General features: G+C 43.2%; 1 long non-coding RNA gene across 2 annotated transcripts; it reads right to left on the reverse strand.

The window, feature by feature from the left end:
• Nucleotides 1–721: 721 nt before the first annotated feature.
• Nucleotides 722–9,365, reverse strand: LOC102371736. Of its 2 annotated transcripts, XR_001357957.2 has the most exons (5): nucleotides 8,241–9,365; nucleotides 7,213–7,427; nucleotides 3,064–3,172; nucleotides 1,990–2,096; nucleotides 722–1,859 (listed from the first exon to the last, which is right to left on the reverse strand). It is a non-coding gene; the product is annotated as an uncharacterized LOC102371736 (long non-coding RNA). The 2 variants fall into 2 exon arrangements; XR_001357956.1 differs by lacking the exon at nucleotides 1,990–2,096 and having other exon boundaries at nucleotides 724–1,859.
• Between the last annotated feature and the right edge of the window lie 1,920 nt (nucleotides 9,366–11,285).

Consider the following 11,285-nt stretch of genomic DNA (forward strand, 5'->3'; position numbering starts at 1 on the left):
TACGAGATCAGCCAACCTGGAAGAGAAGACACGCTTGCCATTAGGGGAGAGATGAAGCCCATCCCGCCCCAGCAATCCCCCCTCCCGAAAGCATGGGTCGTTGTCAAAGAACCCAAGGCCTGCCCGGCGGCACCAGCTGCGTAAGCGATGGTTGACCTCACCAATGCAGGCCCCGTGCCTCTGTGCCCGAGTCCCAGTCTAAGAAATCTATTTGCTTGACCATGTTTCTGATCCTACTCAGGGAAATAAGTGTTTGCTAGTAATGACTTGCTCAACGTCACACAGGAAATAGTCACAAGGGCTAGACCTTCATCTTCTGCTTTAATCCTTAGGAGATTGCTGCCTGCCTAATGGTGGGAGTGTGCAAGAAGGGAAGCACATTAGGTGCTCAAGTGACATGAAACACATTTTAAATCCATCTTTTCTGCCCAGGATAGTAAAGGTAGGTCCAGAATCATGGCTAGTAGAACAGATCTAATCTCCAGGATGGGGGTGGGTGACTTGGGACACCAGGGTATTGGTAGATACCTGCTATAGGTATCTACCTGATCTGTGGCTTCCATGGCTGCACCTAGGAAGTATGGAGAGTAGACTGAAGATACAACAGGTCTGGAGAATATCAATGCATGCTGGGAAGACATGGAGAGATTCTGAGTGGCAGGATTCAATGCAGATAAAGCAGCACCTGCTGAGATGTATGAAGTGCTGGCTCTCTAAAAATATAGAGAACCTGATTAGTTAATTATTGCAATCCTGTTCTGTTCCATCTTGGGAGGAAGCAAGTAGTGAATATGACCTGCTCATTAAAATTTAAAAATATTCTCCTTCTCTGGTGCATCTGGCACAAGGTGTGAAAAATAGCACCCTGTCCTGTATCAGCAAAAAAAGAGTCTATTTAAGACACTGATACAAACTGCCTTTCCCCCACTCAGCTTTTCATCATGGCTGAAAAGTGATGCCAGATCCCACTGATAAATATTGGTTTGCTTTCTTAACACTCTCAGAATTGTTGCTGCCATTTCAGACAGCGCGCAAATACCTTTGTCAAAACTTTTCATTTTCCACCCTTTAAACAAAGCAATGTGAGATTGTTCACAGAGCCGTTGATGAGTGCTTTGAGATTGCATTTTATTTACAGGGTCTTGTGCTAACACGTCTGCTACCTTCTGTTTTTCCTCTTCTTCTCAAACCAGTTTTTATTTGCTCATTATCATGGACATGGGCATGAAAACAGGACGCATGTTACAGCCCGAGAATATGGCCGGGGTGTAGGTCAATTTTATTTCTTGGTTGCTTTAATTTCTACAGGCCTGGAAGTGTTCAGTCAAATGCAAGGTGACGAGGCTCTGGCTCCAAAATGTCTCTTAAAAGAACAAAATTTTAAAGCTTGCTCAGATATCTCTCAATGAGCTGCATTCGCACCTTTAGATACTTGCATGGTCCCTGTCATGGCAGCATCCAACTACCCTGGACTGCCCTACAGGAGTTCGATGCATCTATCCTCACCGAAACTTTATGAGCATAGGAAATACTGGGGATAGAAGTACATTGAGATTAAGCAATTTGCCCACAGCCGCACAGTGTGTCCATAGCAGAGGAAGGAGTCACACCTGGAGCTCCCGGGCTTCCCAGCCACTGGGATGGGCTTCCCAGCAAAGCCCTGACCTGGATTTCATATCCCACAGGAATCCCACGAAGAATGGAGACTGTGTAGGAGATTGCTGTACTACCTGGAGGTATTTCAGAGTGAGAAGCTTCCCATGCTCCTAAAATCATTCCAGATCAGAGCAACATGTCTGGAAGATGGTCAGAGCTGGTTAGACCATCCTGCTGTTGTTAGAAGATAACCTTTTCTCCTCCTGTTTAAACAAATGAGTTTAATTACATGAAAGAAATGTAAATGTCTTTTAAATGTCTCCAGCTTTGCAAATCTCTTTGGGTCCCCAGAGTTAGCAGTCCACTTTGTCTAATAATGTATCAAATAGTCACCTGTCTCCAGATGTGGCTATAGTAAATGGTAAACCTGAGTCAGAGCGGCGGAGCTAGAGCGAGGCATTGCCAGATACACTCTTGCCTGGTACGTTTGGAAAGAACACCTTCAAATAAAGAGAACCAAGGACACCAAAGGTCACCAGTATGTTTGGGGGAGGTTATTCTTTCATGTTTCTTTATAAAAGCAAATTTCCCTATGATTCCTCAATCACATTTCCAAACCATTTGATGTTCCTTTATTATATGTCAAACGGATATAGTTCCACCTAACAATGAGCTCTTTCCAGTGATTTATATTTTTAAACTGCACCCATCATTCTGGTATGTGAGCAATTTGCACCAAGATCTACTGTGTTAAGCTTGCACTGGGTGCGTCTACACGAGACGTTTACCGCGCAGTTGACTAGTTGCACAGTAAATGTCTCAGCATCGACAGGTGTGCCCCTATTAGGGTACATGAAACTAAAACTCCAAAGCAGGGTAGTACTTGTACTGAAGACTCCTGGTGAGGAGTCTTTTTGTGCGTAGCAGAGCATGTGTAGATACTGACCCAGCTGGCTGGGCACAAGGATGCTTCAGCGCAGGGGCCCTCATATGCCAGCCAGCCCTATTAGGCATATTAGGCATTTACACATGTGCTCTGGGAGGCGGGGGGTGAGGCATGCTCCCAGAGCCACTCTAATTACCTGGAGTATCTTGTGTATCAGTGTCCCTGTGCTGAAAAATGGCAGCAGATGCGCTTTAACTAAAGCTCATTGAATGCTCATTAACACCATTTTTCAATGCGGGGATGCTGATACATGAGATGCTGGGGTCTGCTGGAGCACAGTAATTACCATGCTCTAGCAGACTGGATGAAATCAAGTCTCCTCCAATGTGCTGTAATTATGCCTGCTCATGTCTATGGGTGCTCCAGCCCATAGACCCTGGCTAGAGCAGCCTCAGGGTTGCTACAACCTGGCTCAATGTGCTGTGGTCTGCGCACAAATGCAAACTGTGCACTTGAGAGCTTTCCAGGAGCAATAAAAATAATCAGATCTTATATGGTTTAAGTCACTGCTCTGAGTTTACCAGGGCTAATTCCGATGCTGGGCTTCACCCAAAGGCTGTTTCTGGGTGCTGGAGGGAGTGGTCAGGGTTTCCCAGACTTCTAAATCCAGAGACTAAGTTCAGCCTTGTGCTGCCAAAGGAAAAAAAAAAAAAAAATTGGTGAAGATAACTTTAAAATTGCATCCAAGGCTTCCTAGGAACCCTCCCCAAACATCTTTTTGGAGTGACAAGCTGAATCAGTGCATGCACCTGCCTCTCCTGGCCTTCACCAGCCCCTCTTTCCCAGCTATCACCACCTTACTGTTCAGATTATAAATCGGCAGCTATGAGACTATGAGCACTGATATGGACTTTGCAAAGGCAGGGATGACACCAGCAGGAAGTGGCATAGCCTAGAGCTGAATTCAATCCCGATTATATTTGACTGCTTTTCACAGATGGCTATGCCTCATTGTCACTGGGAGTGATGGGAATCGGGCATTCCCTGGTAAGAAGGAACTAGCCCACGTATATCCAGATTTACCTTCCCAGAAATCACACCCACCTACCTTCATTCATCACACCCTTATTAATGATTATGAAAATGCATTGAAAAAATTAAAAGACTGAGATGAGATCCTCCAAATTTAAGCCCTACACAATTCATTGCTTATTTTGAGGACAGACATATTTCCAATATGCGGGTTGTTATGCTCTCTGCACTCTCTTACATGTTTCGGTTTCCTCCTTAATTTCACCTCTAGAGTAAGAGCAGCGTATAATGCGATGGTTTAAAATTAGTATGTGCTGGGTCTGTGTCAACCTTAACTGTTGTTCATATTTTTCATATTCAGTTCTTGCTCTAATACTCCAACTGGTGGAATGATTGCATTAACAAGATGAATAGATTCTGCCTAACCCATAATAAATGAACTGTGGAAAACTAGTATAAAACCTAGCGAGTAAAAAGTCATCCCTCAGACCAGAACTGAATAGGACTTCTTGTAATATGGAATATATAGGGTTGCAATGGAGGGAGTGCATCCTCTCAGTGCTATGGGTTCGAATCCCAGCTCTTCCATCCATCTGTTGCAAGACCTCAAGAGAAAGTTGCGTGAGGCCTAATCCAAAAAAAAAAAAAAAAAAAAAAAAAAATGGAGGCTTAAAGAGATTAAAGGCTGCTGCCTCCCTGTTGCCTAGCATGAAATGCACCTGCTGAAGAGTGTTCACATCAAATATCACATTGCCAAATCAAATTCGCCCCTTGGTTACTGATCTCAACAGAATAGACAAGGATGTGTGGACCAGAGCTCAGCTGTCACTTAGGGTGTGAAGGATGACACGTGTAGACTGGTGCAATTGGATTTACACTAAAAGTGGCAAACAGGCCATGCAAACCCCTGAGGGATAACTCTGATCCAGCAGACAATTAATCCTAAGCAGGGTTGAACTCCACCTGTGCATATTGCACCAGGTTTCGGTGTTGTCTCTCCATAATCATACCAGGCTTTTACTTGCCTGTCTCGCACTGCCCAGTGATGAGGATATTGTAATAGTGCCTACTATGAAAGCTACTCTGGTCTGCCCTGCCTGACAAGAGGTTTTTAAACCCGAAAGCTTGCTACATTTTTTCCCCACAACTATTTAAGTTGGTCTAATAAAAGATATCAGATTCACCCAAAGAACCTTGTCTGCCTGGATCCCAGTGTACTTAATATCAGTACACACAAGAAAATCCCATGAATGAGTCTAGAGAATGTGCTTAAGCAGCAAGATAAGCATACAGATGTTTTTGCTGGGTGCTGAGCTCTTTAAAACTCTGGTGTCTATAAATGGGAGTGGAGCTATCATGTGGACAACCTGATCTCACCTAGGCACAGAGAATGAGCTAAATTCTCCCTTTCGCAGGCTCATGGGTCAGGAGACCGGCGGTGTTGCTGGCTGCAGTGTCCATCTTTTATAACAATCAGAGGCTTGTCAAGCCAGCACTTCTCATGAGGTCCAAAATGACAGACATATAAATATATACCCCAAAATATGTAATGTAAAGCATAGATGGAGGGAAAGGAACATGGTAGTTTCCCTTAAATTTGAGAAAACCCCATTTTTCTTGCTGGAATCCAAACGACTTCACAGCATTAAACAAGACGTTCCCTTCTTTTGACAATTACAGAAGTGAAAGGAGCTGAATCTAAGCTTGCCACTGATCACACACTGCCCTCCTTTGGATTAAGACATTGGGCTCCTGCATTGTCCGAGAAGGACATGAGCTCCTGATTCAGTCTTTCCGGATGAATCCTATCCATTAGTGGGGGCTTTTAAATCGTACAAAGCGCAGTTTCTGGCAGAGCAAGAGAGGGGCTGTTGATACTGCTATTTTCTGCCTTAGGTTGTCATAACTGTTTCATTATTTAACCTATTTTAAGCAAGAAGTGGAGGTGAAGGGCGGGGATGCTCAGCTGACGGGCAGTAGGGCCTTGCATTGGTCAAGTCACAATTTCAGGCACTAATTAGTAGCGACTGTAAGCTGTTCCCAGCTATTAGCTCTTCCGTGGCCTATTAAAATGATTTGTCATCTCAGGGTCCAATCCAGAGTCTGTGAGAGCCCACCTTTGGATCAGCGTTGCTCCTAGAAAACAAAAGCCCTAATTTGCCACCATGGTTACCACTCAATGACATCGTTAATCGGCAACATCAAGAGAGGCCAAGAATTGAGTAGACAATGGGAAATGAATCATTGTTACAGTTGCCTTTAGGGACATGGAGGTATTAGCTTTGCAGTGTTGGCATAAAAGATTATTCTTTGAAAAGAGAACAAAACCAATACACCTTGGACAGAAGCAGTACAATCTTCCCCATCGTGCCCTGTCAACACGCACTATAGAGGGAAGGTGTCAGAGGAAACGTTGATCTTTCTTTACGTTTTAGCCTCTTTTATTCAGCCTCCCAAGATGGGAGAGGCTGTGCTACCTGTGTATGCCAGGACAGGGCTTGGATGAGACCAGTCACCTAGTTCATGGAAGCTGCTCTAAGAGCTGGTGCATGGAAAAGATCTTTAATTACTCCTAACCTGAGATGAATTGGATTTAGGCCCCGATTTAGAGATGAAGAAGCTTCATATCTCTTACCAATTTCCTATAGCATCCCAGTTTCCAATGGGGAGTTTTTAATTTTGTCCTATTTTGTTTTTCTATTTGTTATTTTCATTACAGAAATGCAGAGCAAACATCGTGTCTCCTAGGAGCCAAATGAAGAGCTGCAAATGAAGATTTATGCAGATAATAGGCAAGCAATAAAGGAAATGAAGAAAATAATTTATCCAGTAAGATAGGAGATGCTCAACTTGTTTGACTCCAGCAAAAGCTCAAATTGTAATTGATGTCCATAAACCCCCCCCCCCCCCAAAAGTAAAAACCGGTGTAAATCAGGAGGGAAAACTTCCAACCAGACAATGTCAACCCCAGTGCTTTGTTCAGTGGCTAATTGAGTTACACACTGTGATGGGCTGAAGGTGGCATTTGACTATTTATTGGTGTAGAGACAGATTAAGTCTTTGATTCAATGTCAAAGCTCAAGTTTCAGGGTTTGAAGGTGCCAAAATCTTGTCACTTTTTTTGCAAAATGTATGGGATCAGACACTGACCAGAGGTCCACGGTCTTTGGCCATGTGCAGAAGGCACCTAGAACTTTTTTTTTTTATCTGTTCCTTACGTAAAACAGAGATCATTTTTGGATATAGGAAGCTAAATTAAGAAAATTCAAATCCAAATCAACTCTAACAAGAAATAATGCCTAACTATTTTAAAGTGAGGGTAATAAATTATTGGCTAAAAAACCCCAAACAAACCCCATTAGTGAAAGTGGAAAGTTTTCCATCTCCTGAAGTCCTTGCATAGGGACAGGATGCCTTTTTGGTAGACATGCTCTGGTCAAGACCAAGTACTTGGGCTCAAGACAGGAGCAACAGGACGCAATGGTGTGGCCTGTTTTCTATGGGAAGTCGAGTTACCACGAGCTAATGGTTCCTTTTCTATGAATTTATGTTCCACATATTTCAGGCACCAGATGGGGTGGCAGGTTTTTGCATCTTTCCCACTTTTCAACAACACAATTCCCATAAAGAAACCACATGCGTATTACTGGGTCCAAATACCCGTGTTCACTAAATAGACACCACCATACAAAACCAACCTGCATAAGGCTACTGTGCTGGCAATGTACTGTTCAGAAATCCCTCTGGGCTCAACTCCTTGGGAAGAGATTCTTCCTTACTCGGTCACGAAGTCTGAGCTGCCTCTGCTTATCTGAACTTGTACTTCTGCAGCAACCCTCTCCAGATTTCCTCTGTTCAGGCAGTTAAACCTTGCCTAGGACAATTGCCAATGCCACAGGTGGGTTTCTGGCAGCTTCCAAAATGAAGAACGCAGTACTTAATGCTAGAGGCCACACAAACTATTCAGATGGCTATTACTGTATAATAAAGCAGAATACCCAAGTCCTCCTTTTATCCCAGGTGTTGATATTGTGGCATGATTTCAACAAAGTCACCCAGAGTTATTTATTTTTTGTTTTTCCAAGAAGCGCAGATAAGGGGAACTGAGGTTAAAAATTATATATATATATTTTGATGAGCACATTGGAGATATGTAGTTTAAAATCCTCCCTTTAAGAGCCTGTTATTCATCATTATATTCTAAACATCTGGGTGGGGAGAGCCCATGTGTAATGGAGATGCAGGAAATCGAAGTTACTAGCATCAGGCATCATTCATGAGGAACGTTTGAGAACATTTGATTGATTGATTGCAGCAATCAAAAGATTTTTATGCAGTTTTCAGTGGCCCAAGCTTGGTCTGTTTATGACCAAATGCATCCATTGGGCATATTCTAGATGCAAGCTTGGATCCTTATATGACAGCCCCTTCTTACCCTATGCTTCTTGGATGTCTTGCTTCATGCATATCAATGGACTCAGTTTAAAAGCATATCTGCTTCACAGGGAGGGACTTCTAAAGCCTTCTGGCTCATGGAAAAAACAAAAAAACACAAACCCAACACATACTCCTAGCTTGCATCAAGAGCAGACACTGGTATTCACTTCCCACATATTCCTTCTCCTGGGCAAACAATAATCCAGATCAGCAAAAGCACAGCAAATTTCTCTTCTTAATGAGGAAAGAAGACAAGAAGAAGTGAAGATCAAGGCCAGGGGCCACTCACCAGCAACAACTCAGAGCAACCTGCCAGGGGTCAGCATTCTTCAGTCCAAGTTGCGAGAGTAAGTGAAGTATATCCAAGTCTGATCCAAAGTCCCCAGAGGTGAACCAAATCTATTTACTTCAGTCTGCTTTGGATCAGGCAATTGTTAATCAGAGGGGGATAATCAATAGAAATGGCTTAGTAGGAGGCTAGTTGTGTATAGGTCAATTAGAGCCTGTTGCACAACATGAAGCTGCTAAATACTTTGTCTTAATTTCAGTGGAAATCAGACCAGATCACACCCTAACAGCAAGTGGGAGGTAGATCAAGTTCATTCCCCAACCCTTGCAAAAAGGGCAAAGTTTTCATTGGGACCTCCTACTCAAAACAGAAGGGTTTATTTTCTCTTTGTTTGTTCAAAAGAATTGAGTGCCAGATTTCCTCCTGCAGTGGTAGGGGCAGCACTTGGTTGTCTTAATTCTCCAGTGCTGTCCCAGTACTCCAGTTACCCAGCAAAATCCCTTACAAATATGACAAACATTACTTAAAATTAATTTTTTTTTTTTTTGGAAAAAAAAAAAATTCTAGTTTGTCTAATAAGAGAGATCCTCTCTACCACAAGTTCTGATTACAATTACATAGGCAGTTGCAGCAAGCCTGCCTCAGCTTCCCCTTTAGCACCACTAGCAGCAGCTCTCTACCTGCTTGTCTAACACCACCAGCTCTCTAAAGGGATCTCCTTGGTCAGAGTAGCATTCAATATACCCTCCCTCAGTATATTGCAGGGCTTGGTAGAAGGACCTAGGTCCATCCATTCCTCTGAGTTTTAGTCCAGAAGCCCTATATGAAGTGGTGTAGAGCAGTTCCTTCACTGCTTAGCAGCTTTCTACCCAGCTTCTTTTGAAGATACTTCCTTTAACTTATCTTGATCTTCCCCCATAACCTTGTGCATCTTCCTTGAAGCCCACTCCCCTTTCACCAGCTCCTCAGCCTCCCTGCAGGCCCCCTTCAGCTGGGTTATAGCAGCAATTTCTTCTCCAGAGCTCTAGTCACCCTAGATCATAGCAACCTCCTTCCTGAAAGTCTCAGATAGGCTACACCTTACAGACAAGTACTAGAGCTTTCTGCCCTAATAGCATAAAACCTCCTTCCTAGGCAGTTCCCTGGGGCTGGCTTCCTTCCTTTTAAATGCAGGTTTAGCAGTTGGGGCTAATTGAACAGGATTGCCTAAACCTAAGCCACCTGGTTGCTAAAGGGGGAGGTTGCTCTGTTCCTCCCGCTGTGATTACACTCAGTGAAGTATCCAGAAGCAGATAAATGTATGGGTCATCATTAGGAGAAGTGAAACAGTAAAATGCTGTGATTGCTTAGGAGAACCCTTCCCTTTGAGTCACTGTTGTTCCTGGACCAGAGGCCACCATCTGAAGTCTTTATTCAGGAAAAGCTTCCACCCACATAAATGAATCGGACTGATATCCATCCAATGCTGGATGATATCACAGTGAGGGTGATAAACTATTGGGTAAAAACAAAAAAAACCCACCATCAGTGAAAGTGGTAAATTTTCCATCTCCAGAAGTCCTTGCATAAGGGCAGGATGTCTTTTTGGTAGACATACTCTGGGCAAAACCAAGTACCCATACAATGATCTCAAGACCTCTACCATAATTAGTTAATTAGCCTACAGTTATTAGTTAGCTAACCTTCATGCAAACATGTTGCAACTGGGGAAATCAAGGCACAGAGACATTACCCAACTTTTTCTGAAGTCTTACGGTGAATCAGCAGCAGAACGAGGTGCAGGACCGGTCAAATCTTGATCGTTATCTCCCTGGAGCAAATGACTGCCATTGTTGGAAGGAAAGTATATGCTCTGCTCATGTTGTAATAAATGTTGGCTTTCCCCCACCTCTCCAAAAAAAAAATTAAAAAAAAAAAGGATATCTGGCTTTGTTTTGTATCCCAGCCAGGAAAAGAGAAGCTTTTTAATCACTTTCAGAATTCCATTTAATCGGCTGAGCTGTTGGGCTCATTTCTTCAGTGGCAACGACCTACCTAATCAATAGTTGATTTAATTGCAGAGCTTTGAAAAGATAATACTGAGATTTGCAGGAGTTCACCACTAACCGTCCCTTTGACTCCGCCAATGGTTCCACCTAGCACCAGATAGGAACTTGATCTTGCCCACCTAAAGGGCAAAAGCTGGAGGAGGCATTCTGTGGAAGTAGTTATATTTACCATTCCCCAATTTTTCTGCTGAGAACATATGCAGACAAATAACTAGTATAAACTGACACGGCTCTATTTTAGTGACTAGAGTGATGCTGATTGACTCCATCTGTTTAAAACAAACAAAAAGCCAAAACACACAACCAGGAAATCAAAAGAGCAAAGGAACCAGCAAACTATACCATGGGAGGGTTGGTCTGCAAGGGAATGTACCTCAACGGATGAGATACAAAGATGATATACCAGTTCAGTTCATTGACGCTGCCAGGTGTTAACTGGGGACAGCAGATTAGCACCTTCCCTTCGGGCTATATTGAAAAACATGCACGGATTAAAATAATTTGGATTCCACTGCTGTCTTTGGAAAATCTCACGTATGACAGAGCCTGGTTCATATGAATTTAATAACATTATCAGAGCAGGCTCTGGCTTATAATTTGATACAACAGCTAGGAATCATGGCCAAAGCTTATGTTAAAGACCATATGCTAGCTCCCGTGGCAATGTGAACAGAGGCATTGCTCCTAGCCACATATCTACTGGAGGGAATGCCGTGAATGCCAACATGTCTAATGAACTAAGAATATGAGTCCCATGCAATGTTTTAAAAAGTCTGTTCTTTAAAAACCAGATACAAAGTCCACTGAAGTCCAAAAATGACTTTCCATTGACTCCAATGGGCTCTGGTTGCAGAGAGGAACCATGCTGACATAAGCAGAAAAACTCTTGGGCTGATGTCAGTTTGCAGGGCTGGCATAGCCCTAAACAGTGTGTGACGGTAGTGTGTAGGTGTGTTTGTGGGTATAGCAGGTATAGTCGAGACCATGCCAGTGGGGA

Source organism: Alligator sinensis, unplaced genomic scaffold, assembly GCF_000455745.1.
Source record: "Alligator sinensis unplaced genomic scaffold, ASM45574v1 scaffold559_2, whole genome shotgun sequence".
Classification (NCBI taxonomy): domain Eukaryota; kingdom Metazoa; phylum Chordata; order Crocodylia; family Alligatoridae; genus Alligator; species Alligator sinensis.